Genomic DNA, 17275 nt, shown 5'->3' with positions numbered 1-17275 from the left:
ACATATTGAGATTAAACATCATTTCATAAGGGACTATGTTCAGAAGGGTGTTATATCTTTAAACTTTGTGGATACAGACCATCAATGGGCTGATATCTTTACAAAACCCCTTGCTGAAGATAGGTTTAAGTTCATTCTGAAGAATATCAGTATGGATTTATGCCCAGAATGAGAAGATGAGAAGATCTTATGTATGAGTATCTTCTGAAATGAGATTGGATTAGTCTTTTATAAGAAGTTCTGATTGTAATCAATTAGAAGTAGTGATTCTGTTATTACTAACGTTTCATTGTCTAAGTTGACTCAGAATCTCTTTAAAAGTAAAATAGCTGTAACTGGCTATCCAGATGGTAAACACGTGTTCACTATTTTTGGACAAGCGTGCGTGCAGTTGAGGGGACGCCTACTTAGGTAACTGTGCTAATCACTTCTTTTGTCATTATTATCTCTCCTCACGTCACGTAACATTAAATGCCATTCATCATTTCTTTTATTTTCTTTTTCGTTTTTATATCCGTCAAACGTTTCCCTTCCCAAGAACGTTTCCTTCCCCACATTCCCTCTATTTATTTCTCCATTTCTTTGCATTCTTCAATCAATCTTTGCGCTCTCTCTCTCTCTTTCTCTCACTTTTCTATGAATATCTTTTGCGTAAACCCTAGTTCATTCTTCATCGATCTAGCGTTCATCATGAATCCTTCTCCTAGTTCCCTTCATCAAAACTTTAAACCTGTTGAAGAAACTAAGTCTCAAAAGTGGCTGATCTATTTGAATAGAACGGATGGAAGGGTTAATAGGTTACAGGATGAGAAACATATCTCGGGATGGCATTCCAAGTTTTTCTCAAGTCAGATCTCTTCTTTGATGCTGTTATCAACATTTGTCCAAAGGAAGAAGACTTTCTTGAGATATTGGATGAAGTTAGGTTCCATAAGGACTTAACTTCTATGTTAAGGGAAAGCCCATCTGAGAATACGCTCTCTCCTGGTGAACTGTTCTCAGTTCCTCCCTTGTATTCATTTACTTCTTTCTCTGGGAGCTGCTCAGGCATGCAGAGTTTCAAGATTTGATGGCCAAGCAAGAGCAAGAACAACGCTGGGATTCATGATATGCTGGCTTAGATTAGGACTAGGCTAGGGTTGTAGTCTTTGTGTCCTTGTAGTTTTCCTTGCTTGTTGCACTTGTGTATCAGCATACATCTTTTGTAATCCTGCTTGTTTAAATCAATGAAAAGTTTAATTCTGTTTCTTTCCTTTGTCGTTTTCTACATCTGAATCTTTTATATATTCTTTTTGATGTTATGACAAAAAGGGGGAGAAAATATATGATAAATGATCTGATTAAATATTATCAGTTACCGGGTAAAAAGGCCCCACATTACTAACAGAACTTGCAAAGTTCTATGCTTTAAGTTGTGTTGTTGCAGGAATTAAAGATTCTCTTTAAAGATCAACATAAGAAGCAACAAGATGAATCAAGCTCTTGGATTCTTGAAGCAAGCTGAGTGCTATGAAGCTTCAGAATCAGAAGCAAGAAGGAAGAATGTTCAGATATTCTGATGATAGAATATGATCTGATTCTGAATGTCTATTTGTTCTGATACATTCTATATGGCTTATATGGCTCTGATACATATTATGTGTTCTGAAACATATTTTATGTTCTGATTCATTCATGCTGACTTTTGTCGTTTAGTTTTGTTCTGTAACATTTCAGGATGTAGAGATGCTCTGATGAAGCTCTGGTACATTCAACAATGTTCTGATACAATCTAGCATGAAGTAATGTAAGAAGAAATTCAAGCTCTGAAGCTGTCCGCTGGAAACAAGAGTCAGAAGCTGTGAATGTTCTGAAGATCAAAGGAATTCAAGTTCTGAAGCTGTCCGATGGAAGCAGGAATCAGAAGCTGTGAATGTTCTGAAGATCAAAGAAATTCAAGTTCTGAAGTTGTCCGAATGGAAGCAGGAATCAGAAGCTGTGAATGTTCTGAGGATCTAAAGAAATTCAATGTTCTGAAGCTGTCCTATGGAAGCAGAAATCAGAAGTCATGAATGTTCTGTAGATCAAGCACTGTGAACGTCTCTACTGAAATACTCAGGGAAGTCTTTTATTATTAAAATTCTTCTAGTATTAATTTCAGGGGGAGATTATTCATCTCAGGGGGAGATTGTTAATCTCAGGGGGAGACATATTCACATGCTTATGCTATAGCTGTGTAAATTGTCTTTAGCCGTCTGCTCTTTCTGATCGCAAATTCATATCATTTATATATGTTTTTGTCATCATCAAAAAGGGGGAGATTGTCAGAAACTTCATCTTCATCAAAGCTCACTACATTGCTGCTGTAATATATTAGTGAGATTAAGCTTAAACGTTAAGAGAAATATCACTGTTGTGATTATAGCTTTTCAAAAGCATTTGTAATACTCTTATTTGATTACATTAATTTGTAAGTAACTAGAGTGATCAAGTGTTGATCAGGATACTCTAGGAAGTCTTAGCTTGTGTCTAAGCAGTTGTAATTAGAGTGATCACGTGGTGGTCAGGATACTCTAAGAAAGTCTTAGCTTGTGTCTAAGCATTTGATCCTAGAGTGATCAGGTTGTGATCAGGATACTCTAGAAGACTTAGTCGTGGGCTAAGTGGAAAACCATTGTAATCTGTTGCGATTAGTGGATTAAATCCTCAGGTGAGGTAAATCACTCCGTGGGGGTGGACTGGAGTAGTTTAGTTAACAACGAACCAGGATAAAAATAACTGTGTAATTTGTTTTTATCGTTCAAGTTTTTAAGACTACACTTATTCAACCCCCCCTTTCTAAGTGTTTTTCTATCCTTCAATTGGTATCAGAGCATCGGTTCTAAGGTGCAAGCACTTAACCGTGTTTAGAAAAGATTCAGGAAGAGAAAAACGCTTCAGTAAAAGATGGCTGGTGAAATTCCAACAAATACATCTGCATCTACATCTGGCTCTACTGAGCAATACAATGGTAACAATGGTTATACTAGACCACCAGTATTTGATGGTGAAAACTTTGAATACTGGAAAGATAAACTGGAAAGTTACTTTCTTGGTCTAGATGGTGAACTATGGGATCTTCTGATGGATGGTTACAAACATCCAGTGAAAGCTAGTGGCGTAAGGCTTACAAGGCAAGAAATGAATGATGATCAGAAGAAGCTTTTCAAGAATCATCATAAATGTAGAACTGTTTTGCTGAATGCTATCTCTCATGCTGAGTATGAGAAGATATCTAACAGGGAAACGACCTATGATATATATGAGTCATTGAAAATGACCCATGAAGGAAATGCTCAAGTCAAGGAGACTAAAGCTCTTGCTCTAATCCAGAAATATGAAGCCTTCAAGATGGGGGATGATGAAGATATTGAGAAGATGTTCTCAAGATTTCAAACTCTAACTGCTGGATTGAGAGTTCTGGATAAAGGCTACACCAAGGCTGATCATGTAAAGAAGATCATCAGAAGCTTACATAGAAGATGGGATCCAATGGTGACTGCATTCAAGATTGCCAAGAATCTGAATGAAGTTTCGTTGGAAGAGCTTATCAGTGCCTTGAGAAGCCATGAAATAGAGCTGGATGCAAACGAGCCTCAGAAGAAAGGTAAGTCCATTGCGTTGAAATCAAATGTTAAAAAATGTACTAACGTTTTTCAGGCCAGAGAAGAAGATCCTAAAGAATCAGAATCTGAAGAAGAAGATGAACTGTCCATGATCTCCAGAAGGGTAAACCAACTCTGGAAGAGCAAGCAAAGGAAGTTCAGAGGCTTCAGAAGTTCAAAGAGATTTGAACGAGGAGAATCTTCTGGTGACAGAAGATCTGACAAGAAGAAGGTTGTCTGCTATGAGTGCAATGAGCCTGGACATTACAAGAACGAGTGTCCAAAACTTCAGAAGGAGAATCCCAAGAAGAAGTTTCATAAGAAGAAAGGTCTTATGGCAACATGGGATGATTCTGAATCAGAATCAGAATCAGACTCTGAAGGAGAGCAAGCCAACTTTGCGTTGATGGCTACAGAAGATGATGGATCAGAATCTACATCAGAATCAGATTCTGAAGAGGTATTTTCTGAACTATCTAGAGAAGAGTTAGTTTCCAGTCTAACAGAACTTCTGGAACTCAAGTCTCATATTAGTATCAAATACAAGAAGCTGAAAAAGCTATTTGAATTTGAAACTAAGAAGCTTGAAGTGGAGAATTCTGAACTGAAGGAAAAAATTTTAAATTTATCCAAAAATACTGGATCTCCTTCTGTCTCTGAAAAATCTACTCCAAGTCTGAACAATATTCTGAAAGAATATGACTTAAGTTTCAGAAAGTTTTTATCTAGAAGTATTGGCAGAAGTCAACTTGCTTCTATGATATATGCTGTGTCAGGAAACAAAAGAGCTGGCATTGGTTATGAGGGTGAAATCCCATACAAGCTTGAATCTGTGGATGATATGAAAATATCATACAAGCCTCTGTATAACCAATTTAAATTTGGCCACTCCCATGATATTAGGCTCACATCACATGCTCAAAGCTTTCACATAACACACACCAAGAAGCATGTGACAAAACCTAAGAAATATCATGGAACTCAGAACATAAACTATCATTTTGTTCCTCCTATTTCCTATAATGCTAAACCCAAGTTCAATCAGAACTTGAGGAAAACTAACAAGAAAGGACCCAAGAAGGTGTGGGTACCTAAGGAAAAGATTATTCCTATTGCAGATATCCTTGGCTGCAAAGAAGGAAAAGCACAACATGTCATGGTACCTGGACTCTGGGTGCTCGCGACACATGACAGGAAGAAGGTCTATGTTCCAAGACCTGGTGCTTAAATCTGCTGGAGAAGTGAAGTTTGGAGGAGATCAGAAGGGCAAAATTATTGGCTCAGGAACTATAAAGTCTGGTAACTCTCCTTCCATAACTAATGTTCTTCTAGTAGATGGATTAGCTCATAACTTATTGTCCATAAGTCAAATAAGTGACAATGGTTATGACATAATCTTTAATCAAAAGTCTTGCAAGGCTGTAAGTCAAAAGGATGGCTCAATCCTATTTACAGGCAAGAGAAAGAACAACATTTATAAGACAGATCTTCAGGATCTTAAGAATCAGAAGGTGACTTGTCTTATGTCTGTTTCTGAAGAGCAATGGGTCTGGCACAGAAGATTAGGACATGCTAGTTTGAGAAAGATTTCTCAGATTAACAAACTAAATCTTGTCAGAGGACTCCCTAATCTGAAATACAAATCAGATGCTCTTTGTGAAGCATGTCAGAAGGGCAAGTTCTCCAAACCTGCATTCAAGTCTAAGAATGTTGTCTCTTCCTCAAGGCCGTTAGAACTTTTGCACATTGATCTGTTTGGCCCAGTCAAAACAGCATCTGTCAAAGGGAAGAAATATGGATTAGTGTGGACCTCCGTTTTTTTTTCGGGCCATACCTCTGAGCGGGAGAGATACGTGAACTGACTCTTTTTTATCGCTTATGCTTTCGCATTTTTTTGAAAATTCACAGAGTCGCCACCGACCTTTTATTTTATCCAATTAAGGAAAGGTTTATAAAAGAAACAGAAAAAAGACCTTTAAGAAATTCTGGGTAAGGGGGTAGGTTATACAAAGGGAAGGTGTTAGCACCATTTGTATCCATGGTTATCCATGGGCTCTTAAGTTTGCTTAGCTCACTTGTTTTTCGATTACTTTTCAATTGCTTTAGAATGCTCATATGTGGTTTCAAATACCTTTGTAAATTGAATTTGTAATGATCCTTGTGCGGATGTATACAAAATGTTTGTTTATCTTTCGAAAGATGTTTTGAAAAGAACGTTAACTTTGTAATGATCCGTGTTTGGATGTATACAAAGTATTGTCTTTTTGGAAAGTTTTGAAAAAACAACAGTGTATGAGAATTTTGTTTGTTTTGATTTGAGCAAGCAAACTAGGAGGTCTACCCTGAGTTGTAAGGTCTTTATCCTATTTCCTTTAAAAATCTATCCTTTCACCGGATATAAACAAAAGGTTCGATTTTGTACTCGAAACAGTAGAATTTGACTTTGATTTTGAAACGAATGAGAAGGGATTACCTTAAGAGGTGCAAGTGTGATTTGTGTTTGAATTCAGATATTTTATCTTTTGGAGTTAGTGATCTAACGATTCAATTTTATCTTTGACATACACGCAGTTTATATTTGCTGGAAATTAAAATGCGGAAATGTAAAGTGCGGAAAGTAAATCTACGCTATGACATCGATTGTGCAGGAAACGTAAACTAGCCTATTTACATGAATTTGACATCCTATACATTTATCTAGGAACTTAAATTGCAAGAAAAAATAAAAGGCATGTTTTTTTGGATTTTTTATGATTGATTTTAATTATAATTAATGCATGATTAATTAAATTAAAATGAAGAAAAAAGATGAAAATAGATTTAAACCTAGAAATTAAGTTTAGAATATGTACAAAATATTTGTCAATTAATTTTAAAACAAAACTAATTTTTTTGGAATTTTTGAAATTGATTTGAAATTGATTAAGCTAATTAATACATAATTATACAAATAATTAAAACCCAAAGAGAAAATTATTCAAAATATGTACAAAATTAGTTTATAATATATAAACAATATTTTATATAAAGAACAATTTTTTTTATGATTTTTTGATTGGTTAGAATAATTAAAAAGCAAATATATAAATATATACTAATTAATTATGCAAATATTGAAATTTTGAAGAAAAATAAAATATTTTTATTTCAGAAAATAATATATTATTTTAGAAGTCTAAAAATATTTTTTGTGTATTTTTTGGATTTTTAAATCTATTTTTAATTAATTTTGCAAAGAAAATTAAAATAAAATAGAAAATAAAAGGATACTAATCAGATGTGGTTGATTGGAGAGTCCATGGTATGGACTGGCGTGTCAGGTGCGTTGGATGAGCTGGAAAGTGAATCTGAAGGCTCAGATATTGAGACACATGGCCATCAATACACCTGCAAAGCACTGGATTAGTGGAAAATTCAAAAGAACGCGCGCGCTGGCTGTCCAATGAGGTAGGGACACCTCATCATCTTCAACCTCTCGCTAGGACCTTTTACAGCGCTTTTATGAAAAGAGCGCTGTAATTGATGAGCTTCAGACCTGTAAAATAACGAATAGGGGTAAACCTAAAAATAAATTTGGCGCGACCTCTCCATTCAACTCGTCTGATCCATACGAACTCAATGGTACCACTTAGATCCTCTAATTTTGCCTATTTCAGAAAGCCCTAATTTTGAGATTATGAACCCTAGAATGGTAACTTCGTGTGTAAGCGTCTAAAACTCAATTAAAGTTCCAGAAATGATCTACACACCACACCAAGTTCAAATATATGTCTACATCGTGCTAGATATGCTTGTGTTATGAGATACAAGTCAGTTTTAGTTTGAGCAAATCGTGACCTGTGTAGCTCGATTCAGTGAGGTTTAAGACTTGCAATTGATTGGAATAGTTTCAGTGAAGCTCAGAGATGATGTTTGAATGCTTAGTTTGTATTGAAATTGACTGAAATTAAAAATTCGAGTTTGAAATTTCTTTGAAAAGTTTAAGTGGTTACAAGCATGGTACAAGCATAAGAATGGCTCTGATTTCTGTCTCCTTTGATTGTGAAGTGTTATAGCCTTTATATAGACTATGTTGTGCTTAGAATTGAAGCCAAGAAGCATCTAGTTGCCTTTGTGGAATTCTTGATTTTTTATATTAAAAACCTTTGAATTATTGACCAAGTCTTCTTCTCTTCAATGCTCTTGCCTTGCTCTTCAATTCTCTGCAGAAAATTAGAGATTCCTTGGGTGAGTCATGCTTGGATTGTAAGCTACCCATTATCCATTCATTTTCCTTTTAATTTAATCTTAAAATAAGATAAAATTAAGCAAAAATGGATAAAAAAAGGTGTGGGCCTTGTCTTGGTCGTGGGAGGCCCATAATATTATGGAAATGATGTTTGAACCATGAAAACTTGGCCCCATTTGGAAAAAATACATTTTTGAGCAATGTTGGTTTCATGCATTTTCCCAAAATTTAGCCAACTTCAACAAGGTGTAAATCCCTCAATTTTTGTCATATGAAGGAGTTCTTGCACTTTTTGGAAACCTCAAAGAGTCCTCTAACCAATGTCTTTGGTCTCATGTCAAAATGATTTTTGATGCTCCTTGTGTGTCCTTTTGAAAAAAGTGTTTTTTTGTTGAATTTGAAAATGACCTGTAATGTCTTTGGTCATATTTTTCAAATGGTGAATCCAATGATCATGGAATCAATTGCATTTGAAATATAATTGAATTTCCTTCAAAATGAGCTTTGGTTTTAATTTTTTTGATGAAGGATGAGAGAGTTATAACCAGTCAAAGTTGAGTTGACTTTTCAGGCAAAAACCCTAATTTTGAATCTTAGGGTTTTGTTGATTTTTGATCTTTCCTTGATGAATTATGATCATCCAAGGATCAAATGATGAATACTTTGACAAAATATGGACTTTGACAAAAAAAATTCATTTTTGACTGTCTGTTGGCTTTTTGGGTCAAACGGGTCGTCTGTTGACTGTTTGAGCTACTCACGGTGCGTCTGAGTGAATTGAAGTTTGAAAATTTGTATGATGGTACTTTGAGATATATGGATGTGCATGAAATCCATTTGAGGTCTCAAAAACTTGTTTCTCCTGTAAAAACAAGAAAACCCTAGTCAGGGACTGTTTGTGTAGGAGACAGTTAAGCGTACCTGATTTTTGTGCAGTGTTGAGTCACTGCTAATCGCGTGATATTCAGAAGACTTCTAGAACAAAAATCTTGGAATTTTGAATTGTGAAAGATTGATTTGATTGATGGTACAAAACACTGAGAATTGTATTGCCAGCAGTTTGGCTGTCAATTGACTGTTCAGATATTGACGTAGCAGTTAGAGTGAAAAATCAACAGTCAAAGTTAATTTTCTTTTTTGTTGTTGTTTTTGTTTTTGTTTTATGTGAAAAATGAAAGTTTATTTACATGACTTGTTAAAAAAAACACAGACATAATAAATAACTTAATATTTACTGTATGCGGGCAAAATTACCGATAATAACCCTGAAAATCATTTAATGCACAGAAAAATGAATATTTGACTGGCAGAAAACACATAAAATATTATCTGAGTAATTAAGCAATATTATGACAGATAGTACAACATTTAATACTGACAGTACAAATATTACATACTATATTGAACTGTACGAATAAGTAAACGGTACATTTAAGAAATAGGAAATACGGCAAATTTTAAAAATGACGATTGATAACCCATGCTACAAATAGTAACATGTAGATGATTGGGAGCATAAGCATCCCAGGTCCACAGTGTTCCGGGCTATGCAGACAGAAGAAAGACATGATCACCGTAGCAATGGTGATGACCATAAGAAAACACGTTTCCCACCGCTTTGCCATTTTGTCGGGAAAGAAGAAAGGATGGATTATGAAGTAGAAATTTGAGAGATGAATTAGAATTTGATGTGAGATTTTTATGAAAAAAAATGAGAGGTATTTATAGAGTGGAAAGAAGGATAGAGACGTTGGGGAATGATGTGATTCCGTACAAAAGGAAAATTTGAGTGGAAATAAGATTTGAAAGAAAGTGGAGATAGTGTTGGGAAAAAGAGAGATGTAGAGAATAAAGTTAGGATTTGATTTTTGAAAAAGAGATTTGAAAAGATTTTTGAAAATAATGGAATATAGTACAAAAATTAGTGGGAAGCAAAAGATAATAATAATCTACTTGTTACCAGTACAGTCTGAGTTTCCTGATTCTGCGCCTGCAAAAAGATTTAACACTGTACCAATTGTGTCAGTACTATTTATCTGTAAATAAATAAATAGCATGTGTGAAGTAATAAACAGTATTTGGCGTTTGCGTAAGAATAAATTCAACTGCAAGCCAAATTACTGTATAAGAAAAATTCTAAAAAACTAAGTATTTCATATGTCAGGATATTTGTTGAAACAAAAATCCATGATTATATGAGACTCTTAATTTTCAGATTGGAGCTTTCTTGAAAAAAGATGCGGGCAAATTTTGGGGTATAACAGTTGCCCCTATTCAATCTTCTTAAACCTGAAGAGATTGTCTGAAATCTGAAGGTAGAAGATGATTGAATATTCAGATGCCCTGAAAATTTGCACTTACCTTGATCAGAAGAGATGTTGGAAGTTGCATTTGAATGTCGTCTGCGAAATGTTGTTGGCAGATTGAAACATTACCTGAGATGGGCTTTCAGATGCCACCTGGTAAATGGGTTGATGGTTTGTTCATCAGAATGAATCCATTGATTATATCTTGATGAAGGATTTGAAAGTCTTTGTGTTGACTGTTTCGGAGCCGTCCAAGGTTACTGCTTTAAGTCTTGGAGGATGATTGCTACGGAACTTGTCCAAAGTTTTTTCTGCTTTAAATTTTGAAAGTTGATCATTGTGGAACCGTTTGAGGTATCAGCTTTAGATCTTTGATGTTAGATCATTCTTGAACCGTCTGAGGTATCGACTTTAGATCTTCAATGTTAGATCGTTCTGGAACCGTCTGAGGTATCAACTTTAGATCTGTAATGTTAGATCATTCTTGAACCGTCTGAGGTATCGACTTTAGATCTTCAATGTTAGATCGTTCTGGAACCGTCTGAGGTATCAACTTTAGATCTGCAATGTTAGATCGTTCTGGAACCGTCTGAGGTATCAACTTTAGATCTGCGATGTTAGATCGTTCTGGAACCGTCTGAGGTATCAACTTTAGATCTTCGATGTTAGATCGTTCTGGAACCGTCTGAGGTATCGACTTTGATCTGCAATGTCTGTTTTTGAGTTGGTAAGTGATCAGAATGAATCTTCGGCTTGATTATATCTGAGAGAACCGTTCATGGAATTCAGGTGAACACTGCATGTGATTGAGAACATCTTTGTTGAAGATATCCGTCTACCTGAAAAATCAAGTTAGTGATATGCAATGTTTATGATGCATGTAAATGTGAGATATTCCCGAAGGAATATGCATGTGATGTTGTGTATGATGTATGATGTATGAATGTATGAATGTATGAATGTAATGAATGATGTATGAATATGATGTATGAATATGATGTCAAGCTTCTATTTGGGAAAATAAATTTCCGTCAGTCATCTGGATATGACTATATTGTGATTGTTGATGATCTTTTGTCTTGTTTGAGTACCCTCGGCTGGGGAAATTCTTTGAGAACCATGATACTCTGTTGAAGGACCTTTGACTATCACTTGGGAATGAAAGGTAGCTGGAAGTTCTGATGCCCTTTCAAATGGGAATGAGGAAGATGCATAATCCTCCGATGCACTATCTAACCAAGTCCGGGTGCGGGGATCACACCTTCTGAAGATAGTAATCTGGAACAACCCTGCTGGGGGATAAGACTTCTTTTGAAGAGAAAATCTCTTTTGAGGAATTTGCTGAGAAATGCGCTTCTCTTGGGGATTTTCTTCTGATGGGATGATGTCCAGATAATTGGGACATTACCTGAATGCTATTCCTGTTTTTCTTGGTAAACATCAATCATATTCAAATGCACATGTTCATTCAGAATTATCATTGGGACGTTTACGTATTCAAAACAGAAAAAGTGAAAATAGTGATTTTTGAGCCTAAGCTGCATTGATTTTTGAAAAAGAGCCATGATAGGCTGGTTAGCACAGGGAGACAACAATCCTAGAAGTAGGAAATTGTCAGAAAGCTTTGGAAAAGATTTATGAAGGTAAATAGCTATGTGAAAACAATCCAGTCAAGTTTCAACTCTGCTATTGCCAATCTGTCTTCGAGCATCTCATCCCTCACTTGTTGGAAGAAAGTGATTGGACTGATCGATGTCTTTGAGGTGTTGAATCTTGATGGTAAGTAGGCGGTTGAACGGAACATAGTTGTATGCTTCATTCCCTAACTTTTGCCTAGGCTGCCCTTTCAGGTTTTCAGCCTACCGGGATAGTATTCGTTTAGTCTCTAATTTTTGCCTGGACCGCCCTTTCGGGTTTTCAATCCACCGAGACGCTCATTTTTTGCCTAAGTTGCCCTTTCAGGTTTTCAACTTAGCGAGCTGTTTTTTCTTTTTAAGCGAAGTACTTTTTGACTATGTCAGCATTCACAGGGTGTGGGAAATCCTCGCCATCCATGGTGGTAAGCAACATGGCGCCGCCGGAGAATATTTTCTTGATTATGAATGGTCCCTCGTAGGTGGGAGTCCATTTGCCTCTGGGATCACCTTGTGGTAAGATGATGCGTTTGACAACCAAGCCACCAGTTTGGTATACTTGACTTTTGACTTTTTTGTTGAAGGCTTTGATCATACGCTTTTGGTATAGCTGACCATGACAAATAGCTGCGAGCCTTTTCTCATCAATCAAGTTTATCTGGTCCAACCGTGTTTGAATCCAATCGTCTTCGTCTAAATTGGCTTCTTTCATAATTCTTAGGGAAGGAATCTGAATTTCAATTGGAAGAACTGCCTCCATACCATAGACTAAGGAGAATGGAGTTGCCCCTGTTGAAGTACGCGCAGATGTGCGATAACCATGAAGAGCAAAAGGTAACATCTCATGCCAGTCTTTGTAGGTTACTGTCATTTTTTGTATGATTTTCTTGATGTTCTTATTGGCAGCTTCCACCACGCCGTTCATCTTTGGTCGATATGGAGAAGAATTATGATGTTTGATCTTGAACTGTGTGCAAAGTTCAGTAATCATTCTGTTGTTTAGATTTGTGCCATTGTCCGTGATAATCCGTTCAGGGATGCCGTACCGACAAATGAGATTGTTTTTGATGAACCGGGCCACCACATTCTTGGTAACAGAAGCAAATGAAGCTGCTTCTACCCACTTTGTGAAGTAGTCAATAGCGACCAGGATAAAGCGATGTCCGTTGGAGGCAGTAGGTTTGATTTCTCCAATCATATCAATACCCCACATTGCAAAAGGCCAAGGAGCCGTCAGGACGCTTAATGGAAATGGAGGTACATGTACTTTGTCAGCGTATATCTGGCGTTTGTGACATGTTCGGGAGTGATGACGGCAGTCTGTTTCCATGGTAGACCAGTAATAACCTGCTCTCAGGATCTTTTTAGCCATTGTATGTCCACTGGAATGAGTACCGAAGGCACCATTGTGTATTTCTTTCATGATCTGTTCTGCTTCCTTCTTGTTTACACAGCGAAGTAAAGTCGAGTCATGGTTGCGTTTGTATAGGGTTCCATTGTTTAGAAAGAATTTGGCAGCAAATCTCCTTAGAAACTTTCTGTCGTTAATGGATGCCCCTTCAGGGTACTCCTGAGCTTCGAGATATCTTTTTACTTCATGGAACCATGGTTTTTCTTCTGTTCCCTCGGTATTGATCTCATTGCAATAGGATGGTTCATCTTGCCTGTAAATGGTGATCATAGGCGCCTCGTTGTCCCACCTGACTTTGAACATGGATGACATGGTAGCTAAAGCATCAGCTAGTTGATTTTCCTCGCGTGGGATGTGTTCGAAAGTGATTTCTTCGAAGTAAGGAATCAAACTCAGCACATATTCTTTGTAAGGAATTAGATTCGGGTGCTTCGTGTCCCATTCCCCTTTGACTTGGTAGATTACCAAGGCCGAGTCTCCGTAGACTTCCAGGAATTTGATTCTTAGATCGATTGCAGCTTTAAGACCCAGAATACATGCTTCGTATTCGGATATATTGTTAGTGCAATTGAAGCATAACCTGGCAGTGAATGGTGTATGACCTCCTGCGGGGGAAATGATCACAGCTCCGATGCCATTGCCAAGTGCATTAGAAGCTCCGTCAAAAACCATAGTCCACCGGGATCCTGGCTCGGGTCCTTCTTCTGGTCCTGGTTGTTTGTAGTCATTGACTAGCATAATGTCTTCGTCTGGGAAGTCAAAGTTCAATGCTTGATAATCATCCACTGCTTGATGAGCCAGATGATCAGCTACCACACTTCCTTTGATTGCTTTTTGTGAAGTGTATTGAATGTCATATTCTGTTCAGATCATTTGCCATCTCGCTATTCTTCCAGAGAGAGCAGGTTTTTCGAACACGTATTTGATGGGATCCATCTTGGAGATTAGGAAAGTGGTGTGATTTAGCATGTACTGTCTTAGTCGGCGAGCCGCCCAAGCTAAGGCACAACAAGTTTTTTCGAGTAGTGAGTATCTCGTTTCACAATCGGCAAACTTTTTGCTAAGATAGTAGATTGCGTGCTCCTTTCGGCCGGATTCGTCATGTTGTCCTAGTACACACCCCATTGAGTCTTCTAACACAGCTAGGTACATTATCAGAGGTCTGCCTTCCACAGGTGGCAACAAGATTGGAGGTTTTTGGAGATATTCTTTGATTTTGTCAAAGGCTAACTGGCATTTGTCATTCCACCTTTCCACTTGATCTTTCTTCAACAGTTTGAAGATCGGCACACAAGTAGTAGTCATGTGGGCAATAAATCGGGCGATGTAATTTAGACGTCCCAAGAATCCTCTGACTTGTTTCTCGGTACGAGGTATAGGCATTTCTTGAATGGCTTTAACCTTGGCGGGATCAACCTCAATACCTTTGCTGCTGACGATGAAACCTAAGAGTTTGCCGGATCTTACTCCAAAGGTACACTTATTTGGGTTCAGTCGCAACTTGTATTTCTTGAGTCTGTCAAACAACTTGTGTAAATGACCCAGATGTTCTTCCTCGGTGTTGGATTTTGCAATCATGTCATCGACATACACCTCTATTTCTTGATGAATCATATCATGAAATAGTGCTACCATTGCACGTTGATAGGTTGCTCTTGCGTTTTTCAAACCAAAGGGCATTACTTTGTAACAAAAGGTTCCCCAGGGTGTTGTGAAGGTTGTTTTTTCCATGTCTTCGGGTGCCATCTTGATTTGATTGTACCCTGAGAATCCGTCCATAAAGGAGAATACCTTGCATTGTGCGGTATTGTCAACCAGTACATCGATGTGTGGTAAAGGGAAATCATCTTTGGGGCTTGCCCGGTTCAGATCTCTGTAGTCCACGCACATTCTGACTTTCCCGTCTTTTTTAGGTACAGGCACGATGTTAGCTATCCAAGGAGGATAACTTACAACTTTTAGGAATCCGGCATTGAACTGTTTTTCAACCTCGTCTTTGATCTTTTTTGACATATCAGGCCTACTCCTTCGTAGTTTCTGTTTGACTGGAGTACTACCTTCTTTGATTGGCAGGCGATGAACTACAATGTCCGTGTCAAGGCCTGGCATATCTTCATAGGACCAGGCGAATATCTCGACGTAGTCTCGCAGCATTTGAATCAGTCTTTGCTTGATGCTGTGTTCTAAATCAGCCCCTATTTTGACTTCTTTCTTTTCTTCGTTGCTGCCCAAGTTGATGACCTCAATTGGCTCCTCGTGAGGCTGTATGGCCTTGTCTTCTTGTTCTAGCAGCCTTGCAATTTCTCTTGGCACTTCACAATATTCCTCACTTTCGTCCTCAGTTTGGTAGATCGGACTTTCAAAGTCATGACGGGCAATAGCAGAATCGTTGTTGACTGGATCCAGAGTGTATGTGAATCTGCATGTTAGTTATGTGAGTGTGTGTGAAGAAAAAACATAGCTATTTGAAAGCGAAGAAAGAAAGAAAAAGGATCACAAAATTTAAATATGCAAGCGTCCCATGATTTTATTGAATGCACATGATCATGATATGATAAGCCCTTATAGAAGGACCAGTGTGCTAAGGCACACGGCTTTCAAGCTCATGGTTCGATTGTTCAGGAACCATTTTTATCTTTGCACAATATACACAAAGAAAACAGTGAAATTCTGGACTCAGACACGCGATGTCTTACAGGATGTCACGACATCACTATCTGAATGTTTTTAAACAAATGAACAAAGTGTAAACAGAAAACAACACAGGAAAATTGTTAACCCAGTTCGGTGCAAACACACCTACATCTGGGGGCTACCAAGCCAGGGAGGAAGTCCACTATAAGTAATATCAATTCAAGGTAATACAACTCAATATTACGCCTTTCACTTAATATCTACCCAATGCAACTTCAATCTAAACAACTTAGACCAGAGATCCTACTCACTCCCCCTCAATCACAGCAGTGATGAAACACTAACCAATGAAAAAGAAGACACTCTTCAAAAACACAACTTGATCTTGCTTAAAAGCTTTGATCAAGTACAATAGTACTCTTGCTTAAAAGCTTCGAGTACTTCTTACAACTCAAAACAAAAACACCTAGACCAAGACATTCATCATGATGATTGTTTGGCTTACAAGAAAACTATAACGAGAACCTTAAACACACAGAACTCTAATAGTTTCTCAACCAGAAAACCCCTGACGGCAACAGCAGCACCTGCACGAATTAAATAGCCTTCAGACAATACAGCAACTGGGCCTTGGATCCACAAAATAGTTTTTGCCCTAATTAAACCTAATCTCCATTACACAAGGAACTCATAATAGTAATCATCCAAGACGTCCTTGAAACAGACCAGAATCCATTATTACCAAATATAGCGCATAAGGTCTTATCAGATCATACAGTCATAAGTAGTAATAGAAAATAACGAACAGCTGCGAATGTCATGACATCGGCCCTGACATCAGGTAAAGGCCTGCATAATGAAGGACTTCACAACAACAGAAAGCATGTCATGACACTGTTTTTGACATGATAGAACCACAATTAGTTTTACCAAAAATTACAGCCAATCAACAACATCTACAAACTCCCCCTTTGGCGAATTTTTGGCTAAAACAATAATAGATGCAACCAGATACCAGAGCATACAGCAGCCAACAACAGAAAAATAAGTTCTGTAAAAAAAAACAGCAGCAACTTGATTCAACTTGATTAATCACCAAAAACCAACTACTTAATCAATTATTACAGAAACCACTTGTCATTGTCAGGGAGAACCAGAGAACATCCAAATAAAGAAAACCACAAAGAAAAACCATGTCCAAGAAGAAACCAAAGGATCACCAGAACAACAAAACAACCATTACAAACATTACAATCAAAACAACAAACACACTACTACTACTCCCCCTTTTTAGCCACAAAAGGAGCCAAACATCAGATGAAGATTTAATCTTCAGAGCCAGCAGTATCATCATCATCCTCCTCACTCATCTCTTCATCACTGGAGCTACCATACTTATATTCATCCTCACTATCAGCATCCATATCAGCATCCATCTT

Source organism: Vicia villosa, linkage group LG2 (assembly GCF_029867415.1).
Source record: "Vicia villosa cultivar HV-30 ecotype Madison, WI linkage group LG2, Vvil1.0, whole genome shotgun sequence".
NCBI classification, from domain to species: Eukaryota; Viridiplantae; Streptophyta; class Magnoliopsida; order Fabales; family Fabaceae; genus Vicia; species Vicia villosa.
The sequence above is the reverse complement of the archived record's forward strand: the minus strand, read 5'-3'. Positions refer to the sequence as shown.